The sequence below is a fragment of the Mus musculus genome, chromosome 9 (assembly GCF_000001635.26).
Source record: "Mus musculus strain C57BL/6J chromosome 9, GRCm38.p6 C57BL/6J".
NCBI classification, from domain to species: Eukaryota; Metazoa; Chordata; class Mammalia; order Rodentia; family Muridae; genus Mus; species Mus musculus.
The window spans coordinates 82851723-82865569 of NC_000075.6; the positions used below are offsets into that span (position 1 = coordinate 82851723).

General features: G+C 39.5%; 1 long non-coding RNA gene across 1 annotated transcript; it reads left to right on the forward strand.

Annotated features, from left to right (window-relative positions):
- Positions 1-1356: 1356 nt before the first annotated feature.
- Gm38553 lies at positions 1357-13598 on the forward strand. Its single transcript, XR_870948.2, has 3 exons — positions 1357-1490; positions 2950-3105; positions 11343-13598. It is a non-coding gene; the product is annotated as a predicted gene, 38553 (long non-coding RNA).
- Positions 13599-13847: the final 249 nt, after the last annotated feature.

The following is a 13847-nucleotide window of genomic DNA, read 5'->3' on the forward strand; positions in this document are numbered from 1 at the left end:
GGTGCTAAGAAGTAAAGTGATATGCTTTGCCCAGGGAGTGACACTATTAGGAGATGTGGCCCCATTGGAGTAGAGTAGGCATGTCATTGTGGGTGTGGGATTTAAGGCCCTCATCCTAGCTGCCTGGAAGTCAGTCTTCCTCTAGCTGCTTTCTGATGAAGAGGTAGAACTCTCAGATCTTCCTGTACTATGCCTGCCTGGACACTGCCCCGCTCTCACCATTATGATAACAGTCTGAACCTCTGAACCTGTAAGCCAGCCCCAATTAAATATTGTCCAAAAAAGTTTCCTTGGTCATGGTGTCTGTTCACAGAAGTAAAACCCTAAGACATACATATTATTAAAAGGAGTTTAAATAGAGTTACCATTTAGGAGAGACAATACCCCAGCTAGATATCATGACACCAAGTAAGATCTTCAGTACCATGAACAGGTTACATTTTTAGCCAACAGGGGTCTCCTCCCTCCCTCCCCCCCCACACACACTGTACATATGTATGTATGTATGTATGTATGTATGTATGTATGTCTTATTGGCTTTCTGGCTTTATAATAGAAGTTGAAGCCATGAAATATCTATGGACAGATAAGGTGATGTGTGTGAGCATGCATGTGGAGGTCACAGAACAACTCTGTAGAGTCAATTTCACCTTCTGTCCTGCAGAGGTGGCACCTTCCTTATTTCTGCTGTATACTCCAGGCAAGCTGGCCAAGGGCTTCCTGATAGCCTTCCTGTTTCTGCCTCCTATTTTGTCATATGCATGCTGTAGTTACAGATGAAGACTAAAGGTACAAAGTTGTAAAGTCGTTTGTCAGCTAACAGCAATTTAACTTCTGTCTGTTCTGCAATGACTTTTCCTGGTGAGACACAACACATACATATGACCCCACGTAGAGAGCCTGTGGCTGACCAAACTGGATATCACCAAAGTATAACTGGTGAACCAATGAACTTTATAAGGGTTCTTAACAGGAATGTGGGTGAGGGATAAAGGAGCAGAAATGACTCAAAGACACCTACATCGTCAAAGCCTACCACAGCATGGGTGACAGATCACAAAACATGGGAGCCCAGAGCCTACTCCACAGACAGCCAGACAGGTTGGAGAGTGTCCTTTCCTCAATTGGTCTGAACCCTCTCCAGGCAGCTCTATGGTTTCTGCTGCTTCCTGGTCTGAACTCAAGAGTCTCTCAAGTTTGGTTTATTTGAGCATGACCTTGAGCAGCCTTTGCTCTTGGGAGGGAGGGGCCCAGTAAATCTGGTCAGTTTCAGAGACTTCCTTTCTGAAGCTATTTTGAGTTATCTTCTATCTTAAAGCAGGGCTGGAGAGAGAGCTTGGAGGGCATCGGCATTACTGCTCTTCCAGAGGATGGTGTTCAATTCCCAGCATCCATGTGGTGGCTTACAACCTTCTGTAACTCCAGTTCCATGTGATCTTCTGCCCTCTACTGGTTTCCTTGGCCAATGCATGTACATGGTACACAGACAGGTATGTGGGCAAAACATCCATAAACATAAAAAACAACAAAACAAAAGAAAATTTAAGCTGGGCATTGTATTACACACCTTTAAACTAGGCACTTGTGAGGCAGAGGTAAGCATATCTCTGTGAGTTCAAGGCCAGCCTTATCCATATAATAAGCTGCAAGATAGTCAGAACTAGAGAGACCCATCTCAAAACCTAAACCAAAACAATAAAAACCTGCGGGATGGAATATTTCAAAGTGGAAGGGAACTGCTAAACACTGCTGACAACATGGACACTGGGCTCATAAGAGTTACTTAAGGGATCTCACTCTAAAGTCTGCCAAAATAAACCTTTTCTGACCCTATTCCTGACAGAATTCTTCTCATGAGACCCTTTTAAAATATGCACAAAAAGCAGAGCATTGCAATCAGATTTCAGAGACAAAAGTGTCACGTATATTTGAAACAAACCCACTATAGTTTAAGCTTTTTAAGAGAAAAAATTCTACTTAAAAGGTTTACTTATAGTGATAACTTATAAAATAAGGAAGGAGTTTACGTGGGCACAACTACAAGATCCTTATAGTTGTAATTTAGCTTATTTCTTATGTCTATTATATGACAGTTAGTTTGAGCTGAATTTAAATAAATAAGAGCTGGAAAATAATATATAATTCAAAAACATAGTCAGTCACTGATAACTTCATAAAAGTGTCTGCATCCTCTGAGATAAAGAAATCCCATTTCAGTCAGTTTTGTTTTGTTGGTGTTTGTTTGATTTGGTTTGGTTTGGTTTGCTTTGGTTGTCATTGTTTTTTGGCAATAATTGGATGAGGATCCAGAAATATAAAGCATGAATTATAAGGTATAATTAATACGTTTCCTACAATGCAGCTTTGATGGGAAGTGAATGGTTCTTTATTTGTGCTGAGAAAAGAAAAACCCCACTAAGTTAAATTTAAAATAACTGGGACTAGTGAGAAGGCTCACTCACTATGAGCACTGGCTCCTCTTTCAGAGGTTCCTGCATTCAACTCCCAGCAACCACATCTAGGGATCTGATGCCCTCTTCTGGCATGCAGGTATACATGCAGACAGAGTACTCACTAAAAATAAGAATTACTTATATACTTTTCTATGTATACGTCAGTATAGCCTAAGTTTGTTCTGATATTCTCAGGGACTGGTAATAGACATATGTCAGGAACAAGAAATATTCTTTTCTTTAGATTTACTTTTTTTTAAATTTATGTGTATGGATACACATGTAGTAGGTACCTTCAGAAGCCAGAGGAAAGAATAGGATCCTCCAGGAACTAGAGTTGCAGACAATGCCCGCCTTGTATTGGTGCTGGGAACTAAACTCCAGTCTCTTGAAAGAACAACAGGCACCCTTTAACTGTTTAGCCATCTCTGCTTCACTAAGAAATACTCTCTTAAAAACTTTATCAGAAGGATATTTGTTTCCCTTCTGTCCACAGTCTACATCTGTCCTCAGAGACTCCTACCCAGCTGGCAGATACCATCCAGGAACCAATCTTGCCTCTACTACTGCCCAGGAACCGGCTCACCTCTCTAGTCCCAGTGGTCCTACAAAGCCAAAAGGCCCCTGACTTGCTGACCACAGAGAAAAAGAGGTACTTGTCTCTTCCTCAACAACGAATGCTATTATGTAAACCAGTCTGCCCAGGTAGTAGAGTGGCTTTAAGAACAACCCAGAGCTGGGTTGCAGAATCCAACCTTTGGGAGCTGACTCCAGTCAGCACTCTCAGCTCCTTCCTCTCCTCTGCCTTCCCATCTCCCACATGGTAAAGAGTGCCCCATCTCTTCAGATTTTTTTTTCAGAACAGAATTACTGAGTGAACCAGATGCTTCTGACAGTATTCCCCCAGGTCTCCTATAGTCTCAGCTGCTCCCCCAGGTCTCCTATAGTCTCAGCTGCTCCCCCAGGTCTCCTATATTCTCAGCTGCCAGCTTACACCCCTGCTTTGGATCAGCATTCCACACCCGCCCTTTGCCAATATGTCTACTCAGCAGGAAGCAGCTTATGTGAAATACTGTCACCCCTTATCATCAATAAAGGGCTGAACTGTTAGGTCTCTAAATCAGGCACCAGCGTTGTAGTGCTGATGTCAAGGACTCTAGCTGGGTTCTGTAAGGAAACAAAAACCTAAAGCATTTCTCAGAAGCCCTTAGAGGCCAGCTGAATAAACCTAACAGCAACTGTCAGCACCTTGTCTGCCGGAAAAAGTTCCCACACTAACCATCTGGCTGTTTCAACTTCTGAACATCCTGCCACCCCCTGGCACAATACATTCATATAAAACACAACAATCTTTTGCAGCTGAACACTGTCCTCCACTGTGAAAGGCAGCTAGTTGGGGTTCTCTCCACAGAGAGTGGGAGAGTGTCTTGTTTTGCACCACATACACCAAATAACTGCTCCTAAATAAATATACCACTTGTATACCACCAATTCCACATCACAATTTAGTTTTAAATATGAACTAATCGAAGCTGGAGGAAGAGTAAGCAAGACTGTATATTATTGGCTATCATGGTGAGACAGGCTGACTCCATTACAGGCTTCAAACTGGCAGTTTGGGGCACTAGACCTAAATCTCTGTTTCCAAGAAGTGGGGAAGTCCAGGCCTCAGAAGCTGCCCAGCCTCCAGGCCTGAGGTAAGCTGGATGGGTCAGCGGCAGTTTCTAGACTTCTTCATCAACAGTTTCCAGGCTTCCCCAGTAACAGTTTCCAGCCTTGCCCCCCTCCCCGGCCCCCAAGCCCCAGCAATGGTTCTGGAATGTACCTAGAGATAGATCCAACAGGTTAAGATAGAGGTCACCTACCCTTCACTGGAATTCCCCTAATGTGCTTTAAAATGGGCATGTGAGCTCATTTCAGGACCTCCACCTTGGAAGATGGTAGACTCAGCATGTTGGACTTACACAAAACAAAAAAAAAACAAAAAATGCTCTCTGGTTTTGCATACTATGTGAGTCCAGGGTATCATTCTTCGGCGAATCATGGACCCTTATCATGGGTATTAAGTTTGTTAGGGTTTCATATGCTCAGTATAATTGGTGGGACCCAGGGAGGCAGAGGGGAAGTTTTGTATCACACGAGATGAAAACTGAGGAGGCAAGAGAACGTGTTAACATGGAGTGATCCTGAAACAAGCTAACGATTGCAGAATTAAGGGCATCTTTCAACTGCCATGTGGCTTCCCACTAGTGTAGCAGATGGGGGTGTGGGATGTCTATCTTTCAAAATAGAAGTGTCCTTTAGAAATATGGCTCTATTACCTGTCCTCTTTCTCCTTCACAGTGTTGGACAGGAAGTAGGGAAATAGTTCCAGCATTTCGTATACCTCAGTTTTATACTGATCATATAAACTGCAACCTAATTACTTTTCCCTGTCCTTCTACATGACTGTCAATTCCTTGTGCTGGATAGTTTTTCAGTGTCTGGTTAATAGAAAGAACTATCACATATTGCACTTTACTATCAAATCGGGTCCCTCAATGCCAGAGTACCCAAATGCTGGTTTACACAGTGTTGATTCCAGATGTCTGTCTGATTGTGCTGTGTTTGCATATTATCTTTATCTAAGCAGGGAGTATAATTCAGTGATAGAGTGCCTGCCTATCACACAGAGGCACTGGTCTGGAAGAAATATGTTTACAGGTATATGAAAGCATGCATTTCACTGTGTGCACTACTCTCACAGTGTGTCAGAACAATGTCTTTGACAGCCGATTGCATCAGCATAAGTTTGTCTCTTTTCCCTGTATCTCCTGTTGCCATGATAATACACATGTATGCTCAACAGCCCAAGCCATAAACTTGTCCAGACCAAAAAAAAAAAAAAAAAGGATGTTTTCGAAATCTTCATGCAGCCACTGCAAAAGAGCAGCTAATAAATTTAGTTAACTTACAATTTTTAATAAACATGGTTAATTTAGAGTTTGAAATTAGAATTAGTTTCATTCTAAAGCTTATTTAGAAAACTATATTTGCACTTGATAGTAGCAATGAACATGCAGCATATACACAGTTATACTTTTTCCTTCTACTGAATAAATCATACATATCTATTACAATTCCATCTTAAACTAACGAGTGCAGTGATTCAAATAAATCAACTTTAGCCCAAGGAAAGAAAAACTATCAAAGGTATTTTTTTAAGTTTATGCTAAATTAATCATGTAAAGTTCAAGGTACTACATTCTAAATGGAGTAGGGAATGCAGTATAATTAACTCAGAGTTGAATGTCAACCAAATTGAAAAAAAAGTTTAGCATATCAAATACTGCCCTTACCTCAATATTTACAAAAGATGTATTCATCTCCATTATACCTATTCCTAAAATGACATTTAGTGACAGATTCATATGATTTGTAACAGTCAACTTTAATATGCAGCTGATTTTAATATATATATATATATATATATATATATTTTATATATGAGCACTTTATCTACATGTACACCTGCATGCCAGAAGAGGGCATCAGAACTCAGTATAGATATTTGTGAGTCACCAGGTACTTGCTGGGACTTGAACTCAGGACCTATGGAAGAGCAGTGGTGCTACAGAACCATCTCTCCAGCCCCCAATGCAGCCGAAACTTTTAACAAGAATTTTTGTGTCAACCACAAGGTCAGCATATACATGAAGAATGACGGCATTTGTTTCATTTTGGAGAAATTTAAGAAGTCACTCCTCTTTTTTTTTTTTTTTTTTTTTTTTTTTTTGATTGTTTGAGACAGGATTTCTCTGTGTAGTCCTGGCTGTCCTGGAACTCACTCTGTAGACCAGGCTGGCCTCGAACTCAGAAATTCACCTGCCTCTGCCTCCTGAATGCTGGGATTAAAGGTGTGCGTCACCACACCCGGCGTTACTCCTCTTATTAAACAATGTAGTCACTTAAATGGTCCTTTAACATTTAAGAAATAAAGAACTGAGTCTATGTTCAACTGTTTAATCTACATGATTAGGTACTCCACTGGTCTCTGTTGACTCTTAGCAAGAGAAAACTCATATACTGTTTGGTGATGATAATATAGATGCTAGAGTAACCACAGGACTGAATGAGAACACCCAGAGCATCCCTGCCACAGGGAGCTAAATGCCAGCAGCATCCACAGGGCCCAGTCACTTCTTGCTCTGGAAGGAACAGAAATGTAGGAGTTGGGAACAATAAACTTCTTGAAGTCCAATAGTTACTGTTACAGGACTTATCACTTTCAGAAATCTGGGTTGAAGTCAGGCAATATTTTCAAAGCTAAGGTTTTGGGTTCCTGCTTAAAAGACTGCTGGTTCGTGTTTTTGAACACTCATATAGACAAGTGGATGGTAGGACTAGAAAGACCCATGTACAAGCTTAGTAATTGTTAAATCATCAGAAACATGGGATTTAATACACTTGTTAAGTTATACTTGAAAGTAGTATCACTTATTTAGAAACAGCAAATGCTGAACTGCTTTGAAATGAATTAATAAAACATGATACATTAGCAAATTTTTTTTAGTAAATTAAAAGTAGAATTCTGAAGATCCTTTCACCTTCCACCACCCTACTTCATGATCAGGACAGTTGCTGTTCATATGGATGCTCTTTTTAGAGTCTCTTGGAGTCAAGATGAACAGCCCCAAAGTTTGCACATGGTACAAGACATAACTGAGTCTAACATACCATAGCTAAGGCCAGACATCTGTTATTTTTGCCAATGAGAAGTCAAATTTTTATAACAGAGAGTTTTCATGACTGATTTGGGGAAATGGATTTTGTAATTTTAAAACCTTACAATGGTATTTCTTAAAATAATAGAAACTAAGAGATTTAAATTATCCATATCATGCAGTTCCATTTCTATATACTCTTCAAAAAAAAAAAAAACAACAACAACAAAAACAAAACAAAACAAAAAACCCTCTTTTCCTGCCAAGCCCAGAGCAAATACTTAGAATGGATGCTGTTACCCAATTTTTCCTGCAGTTTTCTCATAGAATAACAACAAGAACAAATAAACAAATAAACAAACATACCATAATTAAATTGTCAAAGGTAATTTTTTTCAAAACTTTAGAGATTTGCACAGACATTTTACATATCATGAAGCTATCTTGCCTCTGGTCAATAGCTTTCTTATATAGAAATTACTTAGACTGGTTTCATTCGCAAGAGATACTGATGGGTTTAAATCCATTGATTGCACTATTACATGAAAAATCACATTAAGATCATATATGAGGACTCTAAATACCCAGATATATAAAGCTATCAAAGCAAAGAAAGGGATTACTTTCCTGACTATAGACACTGAGGATGTATGGAAACTTAATCTGCCTGGTTCTCATTCTGTTGCCCAGGTTAGCCCAGAACACCTGGGTTCAAGTCACCCTCTCTCCTCAGCCCCCTAATAACACCAACATTGACTATCCCCTTTTAAAATAAAAAACTTGCCTCTACTTTTTATTATCTAGCTGTCTTAGTTAGGGTTTTACTGCTGTGAACAGACATCATGACCAAGGCAAGTCTTATAAAAAACATTTAATTGGGGCTGGCTTACAGGTTCAGAGGTTCAGTCCATTATCATCAAGGTGGGAGCATGGCAGTATCAAGGCAGGCATGGTGCAGGAGGAGCTGAGAGTTCTAGGTCTTCAACCAAAGACTGCTAGTGGAAGACTGACTTCCAGGCAACTAGGGTGAGGATCTCATGCCCACACCCACAGTGACACACCCATTCCAACCAGGTCACATCTTAGTCCAGCAAGCTTACCCTCTGAGCACTTGCTGCAGGTTACAGCTGCTGGGTGACGTTTCTCAACTCTTTATAAAAGCTGCATCCTTTGTCATATAAGGTCATCAAGGTCTTTTTTTACACCTATTCCAACAAGGCCACACCTCCAGATGGTGCCACTGCCTGGTCCAAGGATATACAAACCATTACACTAGTCTAGAGTGATTATGTAGAAATAACATATGTCCTAATAACCGGATAGGGTAGTGATCCTTTTAAAGATTTGTTTTCATTGTTTTAAAATTATGTGTATATGTCTCTGTGTGTATATGTGCACAGGTATGTAGATGCTCTCAGAGAACAGTGAGCCAGATCACTCCAGGACCAGAGCTACAGGTGGTTCTGAGCCATCTGATGTGAACACTGAGAAGCCAACTCTGGTCCTCTGCAAGAGCAGTGCCTGCTTTTAACACCTGAGCTATCTCTTTAGCTCAAAGAAGCCTGTTAAACCTTACAAATAACCAAAAAAAAAAAAAAAAAAAAAAGCAGCTATCTTTCCTAATCCTTATTTTACACCCAACATATATAAATAAGATGCATTTTATAAGTTAACTCAAAATACATTTTTAAAAGGGTACATGCACACTCAATAAGAATCCAAAGGCAAAATATGCTCTAGCCTTGTCCTTCCTGTGTATAATAGTGAATGCTATGACTTGTCCACCTACATTCACCAAAGCTTCTCTAGAAGCCAGGGGTGTGTGGCCTGCTTGTAGCTAACCTGCTTGAGGTTCTGGGATCAGTTGCCAGCATCCTCCCCCTAGAACAGTCAGAACTAAGGTATAATAAAACTTTTTAAAAATAATATCTATTAATATGGCAAAGGTTTGAGCTGTCATTTCTATTTATTTATTTATTTATTTATTTATTTATTTATTTATTTATTCATTCATTCATTCAATGGAAAAAATGCTCTAAATTCCAAAATAGATCTCATGGTGTAGAGCTGTCATTTCTAAGAAAGTAATGTAGTTTATACACGCATATGTAGTTCTTCACGACTAAGAGGAAACAGGCTTCTTGTGAAAAAGGCATCATGTCCAAGAAATTTGCAGTTGTTCTTAGAATAAGACATCCCAGTTTAAGAATATTTCATGCCAAGAATGAATTTATTCAATCTGTTTACATAACATTTTTCTGGAATTTTTTCAGTAGAACTTTGTCTTAAATCACCAAGTGAATATGTTTAGACTAGCTAATAGTTCTCACATATGCATATTTTCTTACAAAATGATAGCAGCAGGCCCACTAATATGGGAATCAAATCAACGATGGAAGTGACAGGGAACACAGATCGTGACATGGGATATATACAAAGAAGCCCCAGATACAACTCAACTTCTCTAAGTCAGATCAGGCTTGGGAGGACAGAAACAGGCCTAGCAAATCTTTAGTCTTAGATGACAGAAACAAGACGAAAGGCTCTCCTGAGAACACAGAGCATATCTGATCCATCACAGGGTCCAGCCAAGCCCATTGTGGGCGGTGTCACCCTAGGCTGTGGCCTGGGTTTTGAAAGAGGGAAGCCAGAGCTAGTTAGGGCAAGCCAACTATTCAGCAGGATTCCTCCATGGCCTCATTTTTTTCCTACCTCCAATCGCCTGCCAAATAAACTCTTTCCTCCTCCAAGTTGATTTTGGTTCGTGTTTTATTACAACTGAAATCCAACAGCTATCTAATTTGACTTAAGGCCATTCAACAGGAGGGAAATCATGCCTGAGAGTAGAAATCCATCAGCACCACTTCTATTAAACCAGCACAATTCTTAACTACATTCTAAAATTTACACTTATGCCCACAGATAAGTGTAGCGCTCACCCCTCATCAAAGTAGCCTCTGTGCAGCAAATGGAAACGATTACAGAAAACCACAACTGGACTTAATGCAGAGAAAGACCATGAGGAGCCCAGCTCCCAAGGGTAAATCTTCAATACAACTGCACCCAAGGCCAGGGAACAATTAGAGCCAGTGAGTTTCAGAGACTGTAACAGTCAAAAGACTGGAATGTCTGTTGTGAAACTGTGTCTTCTAAAAAGGGTTGCCTAAGTAAGACCTAAAAAAATGACAGTATCAGCAGACATACTAATGTAGAAGAGACAATTTCATTAAGTCATAGTGTTTCTACACAAAAATCTCTGACAGGCAGAGGCAGAGAGGAGGAGGGGGAGAAGGCAGAGGGAGAGAGGGAGAGGGGAAAAGAGAGTGAGAGAGAAGCATGGGGGTGGGGGGTGGAATGAGCCTCTCCTAAGGACCAGCCTAATTGGTTATCCAATACAAAGTGGTCAGCCCACTGAAACCATACACTCAAACAAAAATGGATTCAGGTTATATTTATATGTGTGCATCTATGCATTTATGTAATGATAATAAAGAAAGAGAGGCCTTTTTGATGGAGTAGACATGAGAAGGTTGGTGGGAGGAAACACGAAGGGTTGGAGAGAAGAGAGGAAAGGAAGAAATGATAAAAATTGTGCTTTAATTAAAATGTTAAATTAAAAATAAGAATTATACAAAGCCTAATCCAAAGAAAATTTTTTTCTGAAAATGAATTTTAACTTTGAAGATTAGTTATTATCTGAATGTTGGTATTATGACATCCATCATATTAAATAACTTATTTGATCTTCTGTTTTAAAAAAATGTTTTGCTATGGTAGCCATACCTCTCTGAGGAGCAACATTGCAAAGATCTAGTCTCTCCTACAAAGGATCTGACATTTCTGTGATGACTTCAGTGAAGCTCTTTTGCCTATAATTACTTTTCTACTGTTCATTAGTTGATGGTCTCATTCATGTAGAAAATTAATTCACTACATTCCAAAAGAATAAAAGATGGCCTAGAAATACAGGAGTGCTTGTAAATTTCCCGGCAAATGGCTCAATTCCTTCTCAGGTGACCCTATCACTTAATAATTTTAAGGTGCCAATTTAAATAATAGCAGTTAAAATTTTAGGTTATAACCTAGATATCACAAACTATCATCAAGTGTAAAGTTTTATTCACATTACATGAAATCTGTATACCAGACTGCAATCTATTGAATCATAAACATCTGAAATTGGCAGAGATTCAGAGACAGAAAGAAGTTGAGAAGATGGCAATCCTGAAACAAACAAGAGCAGGACCTCAAGACGCAAGTCATGGCCATGGCACGAGATTTTCTGTGTTCTATAGTAAGACCCAACATCAGAACTGCCTCAAGACTCTAGAGGGTAACACACAAGCAGCAGAAACCAGTCACTACCAGCCAATTCCTCTGGCAGAGGAGCGTATCTGATCTGTGTTTTCTCTAATGCAACATGAAATAATTGTACTGGTCTCTTGAAGTGAAAACTAAATAAGGTTCATAAAAAGCAGACTAGTGCCCTATGTATCATTCTTAGTAACAACACAAGCCCCTGTTCTTATTATCAGTGACTTTAGCCCTGGTGGAAAGCTTGGCAACAGATGTAGGACAGAAAATACACACCTCACCTCACTGAAAAACAAAACAAAAACAAAAACAAAAACAAACCTGGAAAAGAAAGACTGGCTAGAGAGTTGAACAAATCTGTTCATTTAGCTAATAAGATTACATTATTTGCAATTTTTGCTGTTTCTAGTTAACATTTGTTATTTATACTTTTTGTCTTTTGGTGAAATAATTAGCACTACTTCATCTTATTTTATTTTTTTAAGCTACTTTTCACTACCTTGGGAACTTAATAACTGTTTGGTTCCCAAACATTAATAACAGAAATGCAAATGTTTTTATTAAATGATAGTAATTGCCACAGGGATTGATTACCAGGCTCATATATAACAGGAATTTCAGAGCCTTTTACCACACAGCTCTGGGTAACATGGCAGTCATTTACTAGGGTGTCTTAGTATCACAAGGTAAGTAGAAAGTGATGAAATTTGGTATAGGGTTTCAGTTGAGCAGAGCTTCTCATGACAGGTAAAGTTTCAGCTAACAGTCCCAGATAAACTTTGTCCAACAGTCTAAAATGTTGGTCTTTCAGGAGGGAAGATGACAAAGTGATGGTAATGTTCTCAAAGCCATCTTAGTCCAGCAAGCTTACGCTCTGAGCACTTGCTGCAGGTTACAGCTGCTGGGTGACGTTTCTCAACTCTTCATAAAAGCTGCATCCTTAGTCATATAAGGTCACCAAGGTCTTTTTTTCATTTGTCTATTAAATGATAAGCTGTAACTTAACTGAGAAAGCCTGACTCTTCAGAGTGTACACCGGTTCTGGCTTATCATTACCTCAATGATTATGAAGGCAGTTAAAACTACTCTACTGTCTTCAGCCATCACTTCCTGCTTATGTGGAAATACACTTACAAGGTGAAAACTTACAGTCTTCTCTGAATAAATATTCAGCCTTGGCACACACATGGCATTCTATACTTTAAAACACATAGGAGGTTTTCAAAGTATTCACTGGGGTATGTATCTACTTTTGTGCTGGCTGAATAGGTCTGCTTTTGAATGAATCTTGGTTGGAGCAGCAATTCAGCCCTGAGGACATCCCAAGAAGGAAAAAACAAAGGCAAGGCCCCGAGTCATTAGGTCAAAACACAATCCTTTGAGAACTGAATCCATAAGGCTTTCTCTAGCACCAGAAATGCAGGAGGCATGTTCATGGCAGAGAGCTAGGGACGGTAGATGGATGGATGAAAATACTCTCTGACACTCTGGGAATTCAGCAGGCTCTTTCAGGTGATTAATTTTGCTTTCTATCAAAGCTAGACCCCAAATTAAAAAAAAAAAATTAGAATTTGAAGATGTTTGACATTAAAACTATCTTTGAGAAATCAGCTTGGAAAATGATGTTTATTCTTTTTTAATCAACAGCAAACAACTGTTATTGTAATATATTGTTCCAGCACATCAAAGCTCCCAGGGGGGTCCAGCAAATGTCACCTCCTGCAGTGTGGCTAAAAGACAGCTTGCTTAGTGCTGAACATCAAACGGTAAATTTAAGAGGCAAATACAAAGGTTAAGAATTCGACAAGACTGAGATAAGCTGTTTGGATAGATTAGACTTTGAAGATTGAATTCACTGACAGTAAAGATCAAACATGCAACAACAGCCTTGCTACGTTACTCAGTCCTTACCGATCTGCAAAGCCAAACTCCCATTTTTCCAATTTGAAGACCAGACTTCCATTTCATCATGCTTAGCATGTCTAACTGGCCTGAAAGATAATAATGAATTGGATTCTCCCTACAACTCTCCTCCCCATAGTAACCAACTTACGGTAACTGTGTTAGGTTCAGAACTGCAAGGTCCTGTAATTAAGCTTGGTCAGGAGCTTTGAGCTCTGGCTTTTAATCTCACTTTTTTTTTTTTTTTTTTTTGGTTTTTTTTTTTTTTTTGGTTTTTCAAGACAGTGTTTCTCTGTATAGCCCTGGCTGTCCTGGAACTCACGTTGTAGACCAGGCTGGCCTCGAACTCAGAAATTCGCCTGCCTCTGCCTCCCAAGTGCTGGGATTAAAGGCGTGTGCCACCATGCCCGGCTAATCCCACTATTTTTAAATACTGGGGAGGCTTAGCTAAAACATTAGTTGGAACAAGAAAAAT